The 17,780-nt window shown below is 48.0% G+C and overlaps 1 long non-coding RNA gene across 1 annotated transcript; it reads right to left on the reverse strand.

Moving 5' to 3' along the window:
• Window positions 1-3,083: 3,083 nt before the first annotated feature.
• On the reverse strand, window positions 3,084-12,423 carry LOC128798934 (uncharacterized). The gene is made up of 3 exons (XR_008434598.1): window positions 12,377-12,423; window positions 3,767-3,844; window positions 3,084-3,370 (listed from the first exon to the last, which is right to left on the reverse strand). It is a non-coding gene; the product is annotated as an uncharacterized LOC128798934 (long non-coding RNA).
• Between the last annotated feature and the right edge of the window lie 5,357 nt (window positions 12,424-17,780).

Genomic DNA, 17,780 nt, shown 5'->3' on the forward strand with positions numbered 1-17,780 from the left:
TTGAAACTTGTTTCTGGTTCCATTTCTCTCTCAGCAATGTCCGTCCTGTCCCATGGCATTTCTAAATCAGCATTTCTTATCTCAAGCTTTGCACACAGCTGCACACACTGTGTGAGCCTTCTGCCAGGCTTGGACAATTCCCTGCAAATCCATTTCCCACCATAAACCAACAGCTTGAAATTTTATTTATTTCCTATTGACCTTAAAAATTACAGGAAGCATAAAAAGATGGACATAGACCCACTGTAGAAGGGGTAAATTTTTAGGAAAAGGCATCTTTAAATTCTCCTGGACTTTCTATTTATTTATTTTTAGAAAATCTCTGGACACAACATAAATAAATCTTAACCTGTGTTAAGAAGGTCTGTGAGAATTAATGAGTAGTGGATTTTTTGCTGAATTTCAAGAGTTTTAGACAACATAAAAAACCACTGACTTAGGAAAAAATAAATTATTTAGGCTCCTTACTAAGGGCCACAACTGTTTTTACCCATAGGAGCATCCTCCCATCACAAGTTCAAATGAGACCAATGAATGAGACTGTCTCAGGTTTTCCTCTCCCACAATTTCACACATTTATTTCACTCTGCACTCAGATAATTCCCCCCCAGTTCAATTCCCACAGACCTCAGCTGTGTTTAACTTTGTCAAATTGCAGTTGCAATGCTGCACAGAGTGTTGAAAATCTAAGTTGGTGATATTCATCATGTTTATAATACTTAGAGCAGCCTTGTGGATGGAACGGGTCACGTGGAGCACTGGAAATGCAGTATTGGGAAATTATTGCTGAAATTGCCACAAAGATCACAGATCAAAAATGTAATAGAAGTAGTATAAAGGGATTCAAGGCATCATGTTTTATATCACCCTAATTTTGAATGAGATTATTTAGATTTGTGACCAGTTTGATTTAAACAATGAATTAACAGCAGGAGGAAATACCTAACCTGAGGCTGGCCGTGCTTTACAACACTGGAAATGTTTGTATCTCTTCCTCTCCTGTCTCCATAGTTATAAGTTTTCATCCTAGAATTCCCTGAAAATCATTTTCTCTCACCATTCCCCAAATGGTTTCAGAAACCAAACCCTCCCAGGGCTGCTCCCCAGGCAGAGGGGCTGAGCTGAGGTTTGGGGGCTGCTGAAAACTCAAAGTTTCTTTCCAATACAGGGAAGTTCAGACAGACTTCCAGTGAACCCCAGACAAATTTCAAACCCCCAAACCACACAGGCTGGCAGAGTTTCAGTGTGGAATTTTAGGGTTCATTAGCACAGCGAAAGACCCAAAAAATGGGCTAAAATCCCTGAAATCTGGCCCAACCTCCTCGCACACTGCTGCAGCCCCTACCTGCCCAGGTGAAACCCATTTCCCATCTCTTTATACTCCATTTTTATGGCACTCCCCTCATCCCTGCTCTCCTCAGTGCCAGGCAAACAGAGCAGGAATCTCTGCATGAGACGCCCTAATTGGCAGCAGAGCCCTGGCCCGGCCAACATCTGCAGCTGGTTTTGGTGATAATAAATCAGGGCTGGGGGGTTTCGGTGTGGCAAGCTGCCAGGGAGCTTTCCTTCCCCCAGTTAGCCAAGAAATGGGAAGACAGCAGCAAGGACAGGGGCAGCTCTGGGTGGTTAGAAAGGGGGGAAAAAAACCAATTTCATATTATCCATAACCAGCAGTGAACCTCCACTCTGAGCTTTCCAAGAAGGACCAGACAACAAATGCCTTTCTTCATCACTGAGCAGCAACTTGTCCAGGAAAGCTCAAAAACATCATTAAAACAAGGGCACAAACGCTGCAGCACGCAGGAATGAAGGTTCCTGCCCCAGGCCTGGGAGGATTTGGGAGCTGCCCGGGCTCTGTGTGTGCTGTGATCACCCAACACTCACTGCAAACACCTCCACAGGTACGTTTGCAATCAGCAGGTTGGATGCTCGAGCACTGGGTCTCTCCAGATGCCTGCAGCACTGACAGCTCAGCCCCTCACTCAAAATCCGGGTCAGACAGAAACCCTGGATGTGAGGTAATCCCCATCCTGAACGGGGAAATTCAGACTGGGAAAGAAATCATAATCAAAGGCTGGAAGAGTTGACTGAAACCACTAAGAGAGCAAAATTTGTAGCTGACACAAATGTTAATTTAAATGTTGCAGAATCTTTCCTGCTGAGCCTGGCAGCACAGTTTAGTGCTAGGTTTTGAGGGGAGATTTTTTTAAACTCAGATTGCTGTGGCACTGAGGATGGAGCAGAGGCCAAGGTGCTGGGCTCTGCTTGTGGCACATCCACTCCAACCAAGGAGCAGAAATTGCAGGCTCTGCCCTCCCAGCTGGCTGATGATCTGTTTGGCAGTTGATTTCCAGAGTGATCAGTTCAGTTTGGCAAATGATTTCCAATATTTCCATCCCCAGCGTGAGCCAAAGCCCTGCCTCTCCAGGCTGCCTTCCCTCCAACCCTCTCTTTGCACTGGAGCATCTCTGCACCCTCAGGTATTTAAGTCATTTTTGGATCTCCATTCACCCATCACATCCAGGTCCCTCCCAGTCCTTCCTTCAGCCTTTCCCACTTCCCAGTGCTGTCTCCTGTTGTTAAAAATTCCCTTTCCAACTACAGCTCCCTCCCACATCCTCCAGTGCTCCAAGAGTTGTCTGCCCTAGGAAACATCCACCTCATTTACAAGGTCACAGTTATTTTAGCCTGAATCCAGTTATGCAAGAAACCACCCCCTCTCCAGTGCCAAATCCCCAAAGAACGGTGACAAGAGATTATCTTGTGCAAGGCTTCAGTCCTTTAAGGACAACAATAATAATTAACACAATTAAGAACGTCTCTAATGCCACTTTCAACAAGCACAGGCAGGTATTGCACTGTTAGGAAGTGGTGATCCACATTTGCCAACAGAATATCTGGCAGCAAGGATTTCTGGAGCTTATTTAAGCTTTAAAGCCTATGGAAGGAGCTGTGCACAATATCCTGTTTGAAGGCATTTCTAATTTAAATTAATGACCTGAAGGCTATCTCGAGGCAATAATGATCTTATTGTACCAAATCCCACCATAGCTGAGGTGAATTATAAATTCCTCAGGCTGATTCCGTGGTTAACATTCCAAATCCCAGCTATCCAACGTGGTGGTGGCAGTTCCAGGAGCAGATTAGATGAAACCACACAGGCTGTCTTCAGCCTGGCTTGGAACAGGGGAAAAATGTTCTCCTCAATCAGTGGGAAGCAGAGAAGCCCTGGGGCTGATGAGTTTGGAGTTCTCTTTTTCTCCAGGTATTTTAGTCCCAAAATTTTGCTTGGAAGAGATGCCAGAGCATCCAGGTACCAGGTGGGAAGTGAACTCAGCACCAAGCTGAGAGCTGCTGCCCCCAAAGACACCTGGGGGTTGCACAAACAGGTTAAATTTGATTATAAATGGCTTATAAATGTGCTTATAAAAAGCACAATCGGGTTAAATGAGCAAAATGCCCATTTTACTCCTGAAATTCCCCAAAATGCCCATTTTTCTTGTGAAACTCCCCCCAGATACACATTTTCCTCCTGAAATTCCCAAAAATGCACATTTTCTCCTAAAAATCCCCCAAAATGCCCATTTTTCTCATGAAATTAAAAAAAAATCCCTTTTTTATGAAATTCCAAAAAATGCCCATTTTTCTTGTGAAACTCCCCCAAAAATGCCCATTTTCCTTGTGAAACTTCCCCAAAAATGCCCATTTTTCTCGTGAAACTTCCCCAAAAATGCCCATTTTTCTCGTGAAACTCCCCAAACCACACCTTGCACGCAGCACTGCTAATGGGCAGGGTCACTCTGGCCCTGGTGACGAGTTGCACATTTGTAAGTCCATCTGTCACCTGTAAACAGAACCCAGGAAAAATCAGGTGGATGAAATTTCCCTTTGAAAAGGCAGGGAACCAAATTGCCCCTAGAAAGGGGCTTTCAGCAGCTGAGAAAAGCAGGCTGTTATTTCACTCACGGGCTCAAGTGCAAGGTAGGATTTGCATTTCAGACACAGATCTTCCCCACTGAACAGTCCAAGGGATTTCTGCACAGAGATTTTTATCCTTCATCTGCATTTTCTCAGATTTTGCCATTTTTTAGTTCATCCAGGATGCCATAAACAAAGCTTTCAGTCCAAACATGGCTCATTTTTAAGCTCTAAATATATGATTAGCATTAGGTTTTGTGCTCTGCTGGGATGTTAAATGACATGGCAAGCTGTAAAATGGGACTCAGTAAAAGTATTAGTAAATCCACAATCCATTTCCAAGTGAAATCTCCTCAGGTTTATTGTTGGGATACCTGAGCAGGAGGAAGTCACTGTTTCCTTTTGATTTGTTTGAACCCCTAATTCAAACCACAGCCTGAACTTTCTCGGTCCGTGAGGCAAAAAAAGCCCAAAAACGAAACCAAACCAAACAAAACCAAAACAAAACAAAAAAAAAAAAAAAAAAAAAAAAAACAAAGAAACAAACAAAACACACAAAAAACCAAACAAGATTTAAAAAATCCCCAGACACACAACAAAAAAACCCAACCCCACTGGTGCAAGTCTAAGTAAATCACCAGATCTTGATTATTAATTATTAAGAATGACCTTGAAAAAGAGGAATGGCTGAGCTGTAGTGATTCTGGGTGTCATCATCCTACAGGGCACTCCAAAATCGAGTAGAAACCTCGTGCCCAACATGCTCCAGCATGGAATAAAGTCAATATTTGGGGACACTGGTCCCTGCTGGTATTGTCCTGCTGCTAATGGGCAATTTATTCCCCTCACCCTTCTCCTTCCCAGGGCACACTTTATTATTTTAAGTCCCTTTTCTCAGGGACAGACTTTGCCTCCCATTATTTCTAACTCATACACGGTGTTGAAAGCCCGAAAAAAAAATGATAAATTAAATGAGAAGGAAATGTTTAAGGGTTCCTATTCATAACAAAAATACTTAAAGGCAGCTCGGGCCATGAATCTTCCCCCAGCAAGTTGAGATGTTCATAAAGGCCCTGATTCAGAGGAGAAGCTGGTGGATGTGTGCTGCTCGGGGGATTTATGGGGTAGAAGCTGGGATGGGGGAGAGCCCAGGTGAATAATTAGTTCCTTGCAGAGCTCAGGATGGAGCTGGCTTTTCCCACTTGTTCAAAGGCTTTTCCCCCAGATGGGGCAGCACGAGGCAGGGCTGCTCCACGTGGGCTGGGGGCTGCTCTGCACCCGTTGCCTGTGGTGTGTGAAGATTAATGAGGGCCCAAGCCCCCATTTCTGTCAGCACAGACACGTGCATCCAATTAAAGCATCCAGAAACCTGGCACACAAGTCCCAAGGTGTTTTCCAAAGCCACCCAGCGTTTTTTTGCTGGGTTTAATTTCCCAGTTCTGCCCAGTTAATAGGGATTACCGTGCAAAACTCATTTGCCTTTTGCTGTGTGTGTCAGCTCTGGGGCAAACGTGGTGGGGAAAGCTCTGGGTTCATAAATCCTGAGGGTTTGAATCCTGTGTTTACCCAGGGAATGGGAATAGGCCTGGACTGTGGCAGAGAGGTGCCTCTGTCATCGTGTCTCGGTGACACACAGGACCACCTTTTGGGTTAAATCCCCATCCCCTGCCCTGCCAGCTGTGGGAATTTTCAATAAATATCAATTCTTCCCCACAAACCAAGGTTCTGGGTTTTTTTTTTTTTTTTAGCCACACACTGAACCAGGATCACCCATCTTTTGCAATAACAAACAAAACCAAAAAGAAATTCCTCAAGAGCTGCTGGGAAATGTCTAAACTTGGTTTTACAGGCTGGTGAGGATCCAGCAGCTTCTTTCCACAGGTGCATCTCCAAAGATCAGAAAGGTTCTGCTCTCACAAGAGGGAAGCTCCCTTCCCTTGGCACAATTCCTTCCATGACAATGGAATAACATTTTCATGGATTGTTTACCCTGAACTGCAGCAAAATTAAGCCTGAAAAGCCAAACTGCAGCTCTGGAGAGCAGAGCTGTGGGTGACAGCCTGGGAGTGCTGGATAACCAGAACTGGAAATGAATTAAACACAAGTTAATCAGCCACGTCTGGAGAATAAAACAAACCTTCAAGCCTTGCATTAAATGCTGAAATATATTCATATATTCCTCCTTAATTTGAGCCACCTCAACACTTGTGAGCTCCAAGACCTTCTTGTGCAGTGTCTCCCAGCATCCAAATTTGCCTGGACTTTCAATTATCCAGACAATAATGAAAACATGTTGGCCAGGCGAGCGCTCGGGTTACAATCACAAATTCTTACTTCAATAACAGCCATAAAACAGAGACCTAAAGCATGTTTTTTGCTTTTTTTCCAAACATTAGCAACTCATCTGATACTTAGGCCAAGGATCCAGTTTCCTGCAAGCTGATGACATGTGAGACCACAACCCTGAGGCTGATATTAAATTATACATATATACATATATAAATATACAGAGAGAAAACCTGTGAAATTACAGACACAGATGTGTTATTGGTGTCATAATTTTTTTCCATTAAACACCGTATTAGGTTTATCCCCTCTCTATACTCGAAAATCTTCACATATAAAAGATGAATGGCAACTTCTCCAGGGGATCCTTGTGGTTTAACCTTGTTACAGGAGGTCAGACACGACACACAAACTCTGCTGGTACGAAGATGGCTGGAAAATGGGATTATTCCTTGGCTCTGCCTTCCAATGGAGAGCAAGGCAACTCTCCCAGCCCTGCTCCAGCACCCCAAAAAGGACCTGTGGCACTCAGAGAAGCTTGAGGAGCACATTTGGTAGAGGAAGAGCCAAGCAGAGCCTGCCTGGCAGCACAGACACTGCTGAAATGCTGACCCACGATGATTTGGGGTGAATTAGCTCAGATTCTCCTCTGTTTGCACTGCTGACCCCCAGTTTAAATCTCTCCCCGCTCATCTCACACAGCCAGACTGAGCTGTTTGGCTGCTGGGGGTACCAGCCCTGCCGACAGCTCTCTGCTCTTCTGGGTGGAAAAAGAGAAGTCCTTTAAATCTGAAAATAAATAAATAAATCACCAGAATAAGCAGAGGTGGTCAGAAAGGGTGTTAGAAAAAATAACTCAACTCTCTGCTCTTCTTGGCCACTCTGCCAGCCCTGTTTTCTCCCCAGACACAGCCCAGGAGGGAGAATCTCTCTTTTCACCCACCCCATTTCCCAAAACTCCTGTTCTGAGCCCGTGTTCCAGCTCTTACATCTCTACCATGACCCCATGAATTCATAGAAAGGGACTTGATGAACACAACAAAGTAATTCCTACAGCATCTGGGGTGTTTTTTTGGACCTAAACCCTTGTGGGAATGCACATCCCTTTGCCAGGAGGGTTTAGCTGCTGCCTGCTCCTGGAGAGGAGCCCCAGAAGTGCCCAATTTTTGCAGAATTCTTTCATTTTCAGGTTTTCCTCTTGCAGAAGCTGGGTCAGAGGCTTGGGAAGAACACCTAAAATGTTCCCTCTCACTTTCCCACCTTCCCAAATCTCCCTGTGCACAGGAGTCAGGCAGCAAAAACCACAATTCCCAGCCCAAGCAGCTCCAGAGAAGGAAAATTCCTCCTCAAAGGAACCCCTGGACACAGAGCAAACCCCCAGAACATCTCTCCTTAGAGGGGCAGCAGCTCAGGGAGCCAAGGGAGCTCTTCAAATCCCAGAGGAAAGGCCTGTGATGCCTTGTGCAGGCTGAGCTAGAGCAGAGGCTGGACAGAGCTAAAGAATAAAGCAGGGATTTATTAAAGGATCTCCTTCATGGATCCACCTTGGGCAGCACCAGAGCCCAGCCAGGGCTGCACCCAAGATGAACCAAAATGGTCCCAAAATGCACAAATGCTCCCGGGGGCTCTCACTGGGATCAGCTCTGCTCCATTTGCACCTTGGAGTTGATTGTCCCATTCCAGCTTTAGCCCAGGCACTCCCATCCTGCTTGTTTTTCTCTCTCCAGCCCACGCTGTTTGTGCTCCTGGGCCTGAGGTTTGGATCATTTGTCCTTGGTGCCCAGCTGGAGCAGGAATTGTTTTGTCTCCCTGCTCTGTGCACAGAGCTCAGCATCCCCGAATGTGAAGCCCAGACCCACACACTAAAACAGCTCAGAACCTGAAAAACAGAAAAGCCAAAACCTGGCATTACCTGGATTCACCAGGAAGAGGGAAACCTGCAAGGTCCCAGCAGTGAGGAGCAATCTGGCACATGCTGAATTTACAAATTTATTTCTCAGCTCTGTTAAAACAACACTGATAATTCTCTGTTATAGTAAGTGGGAATTACTTGATACCAGTGGAAGGAAGCACTGCTGTGTAATTTGGGATTTTATTGATGCTCTAAAAGGTCTTATCCCAGGGGTTCGGTGCGAGCCTGAGCTCCAGCTTTTAAACAGGATTTCCCAGGAGTTTTTGTGGCTACTGGGAGTTGTTACAAACCAAGATCAAACTCTTTAGCAGGGAGGTGTCACCAGGAGCCAGGCACAGGAGGCAAATCCCACCACTGGGATCAACACCCCCAGATATGAGAGATAAAGAGCAATATCAAAATCGAATATTTCTCAAAAGAGAAATATCACTGCTTCCTCACAGTGCCCTCGGTGCTGGCTCCATTGGGATTCCACAAGGAAATTCCTTCTCCCCCAGCTGCTGGGCAGGCAGGACATCATGAATCCCACACAAAGCATCCAACTTCCAAAGGAAGACACCAGCAGCAGCAGCAGCAGCACAAGAAAGATCTTCATTATTTCTCCCTGACGTTTTCCTTGACAGAATTCATGTAGAACATCAAGAAAGCACAAGGCATGTTTACTGGAGGGTTTATAGTTCCATAAAACATAAATAAACAGCTTTTTTAGATCAAAGCTGCAGGAATAAGGAAGCACTGTGGCTTCTGAGGCCTGACCAGTTTATCACATCATCTAAAGTTGAAAGGAGCACTCCTGGCACTCCTGGTTTCCTCTGGAGCAATCCCACCCTAAAGGCACAGTGCCCAACACACAAGGACAGCTGAGGTTCTTTGGCTTCCATCTGTCTGGTGGAGCCTTTTGGGATGAGATTTTTTTGAGGTTCTAGCAATAAACTGATGGAAAAGGAGCAAACAGGAGCATTTCCAGGAGGGTTCAGGGTTGATTTTCCAGGTGTACAGCTCTGCAGCTCATCCCACACCATCAGGATCAATCAAAAAATCCAGCTTTCCTTGAAGGTGCTGGAAATTGTTGGTATCCATCAGCTCTGGATCCCATGCTGGCATTCCTGAGCAGTGTGAATCCCTCTAAATCCCACATGAAGTGAGAAAAAAATGAGAATTCTCCCTAAACTTTTACCCTCCTCACAGATCCACACCTTCCTTCCCAGCCTTTTCTCCCTGCTGGGTGCAAACCTGAACCTGCAGCCAGGGAAAGGCCTGGATTCCCAGGGGGATCTCCCTGGTTTTACTCCCTCTGCTCATCACACACCTGTGAGGATTTGCTGGATTGTGATTCCATGTGGTGCCATCAACCCTTGGAAACATTTAGGGACCAAAATCCAGCTCAATCATCTTTGAAGCCTCAGGTTGTTTGGTCACCATCCTAAAAAACCTTTCCCATGCCAGTTCAAGCAAACAGCACATGATTCCAGACATGTGGAATTCTGCAAACTCAGTGTTTACCTGCACATATTCCAGAACCTTCCATGGTTTGCTTTTCCATTCCTGACAGAATATGTATGGAATATGACTTTGCAGCATGCTGGATGCTCCTACCTGGCTCTGCTCCCTGCTCTGCACTTTCCAGTGGGTTATTTGCAGGGCTATGGGCACTTGCAGTTATTTTGGAACTGCATCTCCTAATATGGGGTGGTGGGAACAGAAAATCCCACACAGAACAGTCCAACTCGGGATGTATTTATTAATCTGATGCCAGGCCACTCCTAAAAATACCCATGTGCCCATCAAAGCACCCCTCAAAGAGAAGAAAACCAAAGCAAAATCCCCACACAGGGATCTTCACCCTGCTGAGCCCAGGAGCAGCCTCAAGGATTCCCAGGTCACCCCAGCTCAAGGGACCAAAGGAAGGAGCATTCCCTGCCCCTGTGGTGACTGTGCCCAGCACCTGAAGGCCAGGCTGGGCTTTTTCTGCCTCACACATCATCACCCCGGGCCTGAATGGACTGGCAAGGCTGGTGATGATGCGTGAGGCCAAACGGAATCCAGCCCGAGCTGCCAGGGATGCCTTGGCTGAGGGTGCTGACAGGGCTGGAAAAAAAACTGCAGGCCAGGCTGGGAGAGCTGGATCCTGAGTGCCTGCAGCCAGCCTGAGCTGCAGGAGCTGACCTGGGGCAGGAGCTGACCTGGGGCAGGAGCAGAGAGGGGGCAGGAGCAGAGAGGGGGCAGGAGCAGAGATGGGGCAGGAGCAGACCCAGGACCAGACCCAGGGCAGGAGCAGGACCAGGAGCAGGACCAGGACCAGGGCATAACCAGACCCAGGGCAGGCCCAGGACCAGACCCAGGGCAGGACCAGACCCAGGACCAGGCCCAGGGCAGGACCAAGACCAGGACCAGGACCAGGACCAGGGCAGGACCAGACCCAGGGCAGAAGCATGACCAGGACCAGGACCAGGACCAGGGCAGGACCAGACCCAGGACCAGGCCCAGGGCAGGACCAAGACCAGGACCAGGACCAGGACCAGGGCAGGACCAGACCCAGGACCAGACCCAGGGCAGGCCCAGGACCAGACCCAGGACCAGACCCAGGACCAGGGCAGGACCAGACCCAGGGCAAGACCAGGACCAGGGCAGGACCAGGCCCAGGACCAGACCCAGGGCAGGCCCAGGACCAGGACCAGGATCAGGGCAGGACCAGACCCAGGGCAAGACCAGGGCCAGGCTCAGGGCAGGCCCAGGACCAGACCCAGGGCAGGAGCAGGACCAGGACCAGGGCAGGAGCAGGACCAGGACCAGACCCAGGGCAGGCCCAGGCCCAGGACCAGGCCCAGGACTAGGGCAGGACCAGGCCCAGGACTAGGGCAGGACCAGACCCAGGGCAAGACCAGGACCAGGGCAGGACCAGGACCAGACCCAGGGCAGGAGCAAGACCAGGGCCAGGCTCAGGGCAGGCCCAGCCCTGTGCAGGAGGTGGTGGAGCACAGGGGATGCACCAGCCATGTCCTGGCAGTGTCAGGCACTGGAGAGGCTTTTCCTGCAGCTTTCCTCGGTGTGAGGGGACAGGAGGGTCCCTCAGCTGCCTGGACACCCCTTTCTCAGCCCCTTTCCCCGCCGTGGTTATGGCAGGCTGTGTTTGTGCTCAGTCCTGCTCGTTGTGCCTGGGCAAAACCTGCTCTGCTCAGAGCTGGGGTGGGCAGAGGTTGTCCCCTGAGCCTGGCTGTGGGAATGCACATGGACACGGAGGAGACAGTGCCTGCCATGATGCAGGAGGAGGAGAAGGCTCCCAACCTCTCCTCCGTGCTCCTGAGCCAGACCACGGTGCTGGAGCAGCATCTGTGCAAGGAGGGACGTTCCCCTGCCATCCCCAGTGCCACCAGGTTGTCCCTGAGCACTCCAGAGTGGGTAATTTTATCCCAAATGTGCCTGTCTAAAAATATCTCACTTCTGTGTTTTTTGACCATATGCCCAGGACCATGAAAATTTTTCCGTAGGAAAAAGAGCTGAAAAAAACTCTTAAACCCATAACATCTTGGAATGATTTGACCACTTTCTTCTCAGGACATTCTCTCCTTTTTTATGCCATGATGGGGTTTCTCCTGAATTTAAAACATCAATTTGGCCTAACATGAGGAGAGTGTTCATTCTTCCAAACCATAAAGATCAGAGACTATAAACTGTTGTTCCTTAAATGTTTCATGGCAAAAGGCATTCAAAGCGTAACATTAACACAAAGTTTTCCTGTAAAACAATCTGGGAAGTGTAATCTCTGTAAGAGGTTTTTTATGCACCATGGCTAATTGTTCCTGACAGTATGATTTTACATCAGGCATTTTTTGTAAATTCAACACCATTCAAACTTTATGGCAGGTAATATTCCTTACAACTCCTCAAATCCTGCCCATGTCTAAATTATTGTTGCAGAGTGATGTCTGGGGGGCTTTTTTTAAATTTTTTTTTTTTTAGCTGCCAAATATTGGGAGCAAACTCTCCCTTGTCTCGCAGTTGTGGCACTGGGAACAGCTTTATGGAATTCTTCCACTCCTCTCCGTGGTGTCAGAAGGGGTTTTCACACCTTTAGCACACATCAAAGTGCAAAGGCTTTGTGCCTGGGGGCACAGCAGGCTTGTGGTCACCTCTGGATGGAGGAGGATGGAGATATTCCCAGCCTGGGAGGCTGAGCCTGTGACTCCTTAAAATTCAGATTCTAAAGCTGTTTGAAATGGCCACGTTTGAAATGGCAGGGTTTTACAGAGGTTACCTCACCTGGTGTTCACCTGAGGGCGAGCAGGAGCCAGGTGCTACCATTCCACAGAACCATGGAACGTTTGGGGTCACAAAGGACCTTAGAGACCAACTCAACGCAGCCCCTGCCGTGGGCAGGACACCTTGCACTAGCCCAGGCTGCTCCAAACCCTGCCCAATGTGGCTTTGGACACTCCTGATGCCGCTCCAAGCAGTGCTGTGCCATTCCCAAGAGTTTTTTCCCTCTCATCCACACCTTTGGGTGAGATTTCCACACCCCCTGGGCCTGTGGTCCAGCCTACTTTGCCAGGCTCACTGACCTGTGCATGAGTCTGATCCATGTGCACACACACACACACACACACACATGAAAAAAGTCCTTTTGACCAACTCATTCTACCTTATAAAATATGGGTTATAAAAAGTTTATGGGGCCTGTTCCTGCGAGGGGCTCATTCCAAAGCGCACTACGCAAAACCCCACTCTTTTATGGCATGGCAGAAAAGGGGCTCAGTCTGTGCCCCCACAGGGTCCAGAGATGGGATTGGCCTTCCACAAATGGACCACACAGCCCTGCCCGGGTTGCTCCGAGGGCAGCAAGTGAATTTGTGCCTGGGGTTAATTGACAAGTGAGGAAACACTGGTTCTTTCTGCTGGAAATTCCCCCTCGCCCCACCCATGAGGAGCTCCGCAAGAAAAGTCAGAAAGGAGGCGATGGAATCGAGGGTGGGCCTTCAACAGGTACCACAGAGGCACAGAAATCCCAGAAAAACCAACCTGCAGCTGCTTTTGCCAGGGACAAAGGCCCTCCCTGAGGTGGCTTCGCCCAGCTCGGGTCACTCAGAGGAGGGAAGGAAGCTCCAGAGGATTGGTAGGAGCACGTGGACAGATCTCCTCCTAAAAATGGGAATTTGACTCCTGGCAGCTCCTGTACCCGAGCACAGCGAGGGCAATAATAAATGCCCAGAGTGTGACATTCATGAAAATTAGAGAGTAAATCAGATTCAATGCTGTGAACATATAAAACATTTTATGTGGAGGCTCAGACCAATTCAAAATAGTTTTCAGTCCACCCATCCCCTAAACACTTGAACTGGGGTTCCATCTCCGGCCCTACTCTTTGTTCTCCCTGAACCTCCCCCACCTCCTGCCCTTTGATCCTATCCAAGGATGACCTTGACCTGCTGGAGAGACCCTTCTGCCCTCCCTGCTTTCAAGTTTTCCCTCAGCCATTGAACTCCACTCCTGATTTGAAGATCTAAAAAGGAGCTGTTTCTGCAGGTGCAGCTGCTTCCAAAATGCCACTGATTGATTCTGAAATAATTTATTGAATTAAATTTTATTTTATTCACAGTATTATGTGCACAGTGTAACAGAGACTCACTCCTGGCTCATGTCTTGGGGTTATTCTGGGATAACTGAGGCGTTTCTTTCTGAAGAGAACAAATTTGGGCCCTGTCCTATGGCAAACCAGCAGCAAAACTCTCCTGGCAGAGGATTTAATCTCCACTTTTCAGGGGCTGCAGCTCACACTTGGCTTTGCTGAGAAAGGCTGCAGCAGGCACTGAGGGAACAATTTCTGACTCTGAACTGTGACAGAAATAAAAGAACACCAGCCTCTTCTCCAGAGCCACCTGACTGTGCTCTCCACAAAGATTAAATAATCCTATGGAAAATTCTTTAGGCTAACAGAGTCCCAAAAGCTGCTGAATTCTGGGGCTGATCTGGTGATTTTTCACTCACTGTTTATTTTTTTAACTGAAAGCTGCTGTGGACCTGCTGGAGGACCCTGCCTGTCTGACCATGTCCCACCACAGGACAGAGCTGCCAGCCCACGGGTGATGCTCCCTCCTGCCCCATCTCCTGAGTAACAGAAATGTGAAAAACTTTCCTCTGCTGGCTTCCCAAAGGACTCACAATTAGCAGCATCCTGTGGCACCATGATCCTAAATAACATTAGTGATGACAAACAACACCACTCACACAATATTACAGAGACCCTCATGCTTTTCTCTCCTCATTCCTGCTCCAAACTCTTAATTCAGGTGATCTGGACCAGTTCACCCCCAGATTTATTCCACATGTTCAGCAAATCAGTTTCCTCAGCACAGGGCTGAATTATTCATTATACTTTTTCTTCCTAGGATGCAGAAGTTACTAAAAGGTTCCTTTCTTCTATAAAGCATTTTCGTGTTTGAGTATTAATTTTTAAAATCTCCTGCAAACCCACAGTTGTTTGCTTTAGCCCTTTCCAAATTTGTCATTGTGAGTGTGCACGCACAGGCACACACAGATAAACTTACACAAGCAGATGGTCACAAATTTAATGCTGGCTTTTTCTACTCTGGCTGCCTTGCAACCTGGGTTTGGGTCTGTCCTTGATCAGAAACCCAAAGGCTGCTCTGGGTTTGAGAAACTCAAAGGCTGCTGAGCTGAAGGTGGACAAGAACTCTGTAATTTAAGTGCTGGACAAATGTTTGGTGGAGGAAAAAGTCCTTTACAAGCCCCAAGGTCCATCCCTCACCATCAGATGAACACATCCACCCATCTCACCGGGGCAGCATCCCTGGCACCTCATTTCTGAAGGCACAACCCTGTTTTTGGTGCTGCAATACCAAAACCCATCAAATTTAACACTGTGTGCAGCGTGAAGCCCATCCTGATTTTTGTGGTCAAACCTCCTGCTTCTATCTGCTCCTTCTGCTTTGTGTGCCCACTTCTGCTGGGAAATGGAGTATTTTAAAAAGCTTCAGCAGCTCCATGAGGTCACTGCAGCTACAGAAAGCTGTAAAAACTGCCTGGGTTGATGGCTCAAGCAGCCACAGGTCTTTTTCATTACAGAACAGATATAACTCTATGAAATTATTATAATAATAACATCATTTATTTCAACAGGACTGAAGCAAAAAAGCTTTATGATAGTGTTTTATATGCAACATGTGCACCATAAATATTTCCATAAAAACATGCATTAAAATATAAAGTTGGCAGAAAGAAATCAAAAGTCAGGAGGAAAAAAAAAAAAGTCCAGTTAAAGAAGCATTAAACCATAAGCCAGGGAGCAGGGAGCCCCTGCCAGTCAGGGCAACAGGCTGCTCCTTCTCTGGTTTCAGCTACTTCCCAGCACAAAGGAAAGAGCCAAGTGGCCCTGGAGAAAGTCCCTGACAAATTCCCACTCACTTCCCCAGCCTGTCACTCCTCTCTGCTGGGAAGCTCAGCACAGCATCCCAGAATCCCAGAATGGTTTGGGTTGGAAGGGGCCTTAAAGGTCACCCAGTGCCACCCCCTGCCATGGCAGGGACACCTTCCACTGTGCCAGGCTGCTCCATGCCCTGTCCAGCCTGGCCTTGGGCACTGCCAGGGGTGGGGAGTCCCAGGCAGGGGCAGGAGGCTGAGGTTGTACCCAGAGCTCACAGACCCCAAAAAAACCCTGCAGGGCTGCCCTTTGCACCCCCTGGCTCGGGACTCTGGGACTCTGGGCCAGGCTCTGTTCCTCACCCAGGACCTGTGGGGATTCCTGCAATCTCTGAGGGGGATGCTGTGATTTTATGGCCCCGGGCAGGCAGAGAGGCTGGCACAGCACCAGGGCTGGCCCAGCCTCTCTTCAAACACCACTTCAAGGGGTCACAGCTACTGGCTTCAAATTTAGAATGTCCTGAGCTGGAAGGGACCCTCAGGATCATTGATCAGCTCCTGGCCCTGCTCACATACCCCAAAATCCCACCCTGGGACAGCTCCTGGAGCTCCTGGGACTCTCAGGATCTTTGATCAGCTCCTGGCCCTGCTCACACACCCCAAAATCCCACCCTGGGACAGCTCCTGGAGCTCCTGGGACCCTCAGGATCATTGATCAGCTCCTGACCCTGCTCACACACCCCAAAATCCCACCCTGGGACAGCTCCTGGAGCTCCTGGGACCCTCAGGATCATTGATCAGCTCCTGGCCCTGCTCACACACCCCAAAATCCTACCCTGGGACAGCTCCTGGAGCTCTGGCAGCCTCTGTGCCCATTCCTGGGGAGCCTGGGCAGTGCCCAGCACCCTCTGGGGGATGAACCTTTCCCAAAATCCAACCTGCACCCCCCTGGCCCAGCTCCAGGGGTTCCCTGGGAGTGTCCCCGTCCCAGAGCAGAGATCAGAGCTGCAGCCCCTGAGCTCCCCCTCAGTTTCCTCCCGAATCACCAAACTCCTGGACATGGATCACGCAGATAAACCCAACAAAGGGCAGAAAAGCAGCCGTGGATCCTCTGAACAAACCCAGGAGCTCTCAGGTACCACCCCAGCCCCAGCTCCCAGCCCTGCTGCCAGCCCCAGGCACTGTTTACACCACGAGCACCCACACGACAAAATTCTGCTTCTCAGGCCAATTCTGCTGTAATCCATCATCCCCAGCAGACTTGTCAGATTGGTTTGTCTACAAATATGTTCACACTTGGAAATATCTCCCTTCTGTGAGCAGCAAGCCATTAAACATGCATTTCTCTGGTTTTCCCATCTTGCTCTCTGTACATAAAATCAGTTCTCTGCTTTTGTCCCCAGTAAATGCCTATTCCACATTTTTGCATGTTTTAAATATTCACGCATACGAAAGAAGCTGTAAAAACATTGCATGGCTTATTTATTATTTAGTGCACACACTTTTTGCTGCAGAATACCAAAATAAAAAGACATTTGACTCAATTTTTTTTTTCCCTCTCATTCCCTTTGTATTTCATTTCCATTACTCTGCTCGTTAAAGTTTAAAAACTACTTTGTTTCCTGACAGTGGGGATTTACTGAGTGGGGGGAATACATTTGTACCTGCTGGCAGGGATGGGGGGAGATGCTCAGGGAGCTTTTGGCTCATCACCTCAGAGCCAAAAGGTATCAGGGAAGCTCCAGCCACAGCTGCTGGAAGTGGAGATTTCACCCCATCCCTCAGGACACAATCCCAGTTTTAAACTTTCTCCATCCTTAGGCACCTGCACAGTTTCTTTTCTTTTTGCAACTGCTCCAAACTGCACGGATGCCTCATTCCCTGTGGGAATCACTGGTGCAGAAATCCCTGTGGCTGGGCCTGACTCTGGCAGCAGAGGGTGGATGTGGTTTTTCCAAGTGTCTCAAACTTCTCTTTAGCTGCAAGGGGCTGCATCTTGTAGCTGGTGCTGTAAAAACTGATTTTTAAGAGAATTTTAGAGATTCCTTGATCATGGATCAGATGCCTGCTCCCAGGGCCACACTTCAGCACTGCAGTGAGACATGGGGAAAGGCAGACAGGCAATACAAGTTTTTAACATATTTATGTGCTCTTTTATAACACAGAAGTTCAACAGCATGTTGTAAAACCCCTTAAACATGCTACACAAACACTACATTATTGTGTTTGCTGGGATATAATCTTGTCTTGCCAGAGAGCTGCACTGGGGAACTTAAAATACACTTTATGT

This window comes from Vidua chalybeata, chromosome 22, assembly GCF_026979565.1.
Source record: "Vidua chalybeata isolate OUT-0048 chromosome 22, bVidCha1 merged haplotype, whole genome shotgun sequence".
Classification (NCBI taxonomy): domain Eukaryota; kingdom Metazoa; phylum Chordata; class Aves; order Passeriformes; family Viduidae; genus Vidua; species Vidua chalybeata.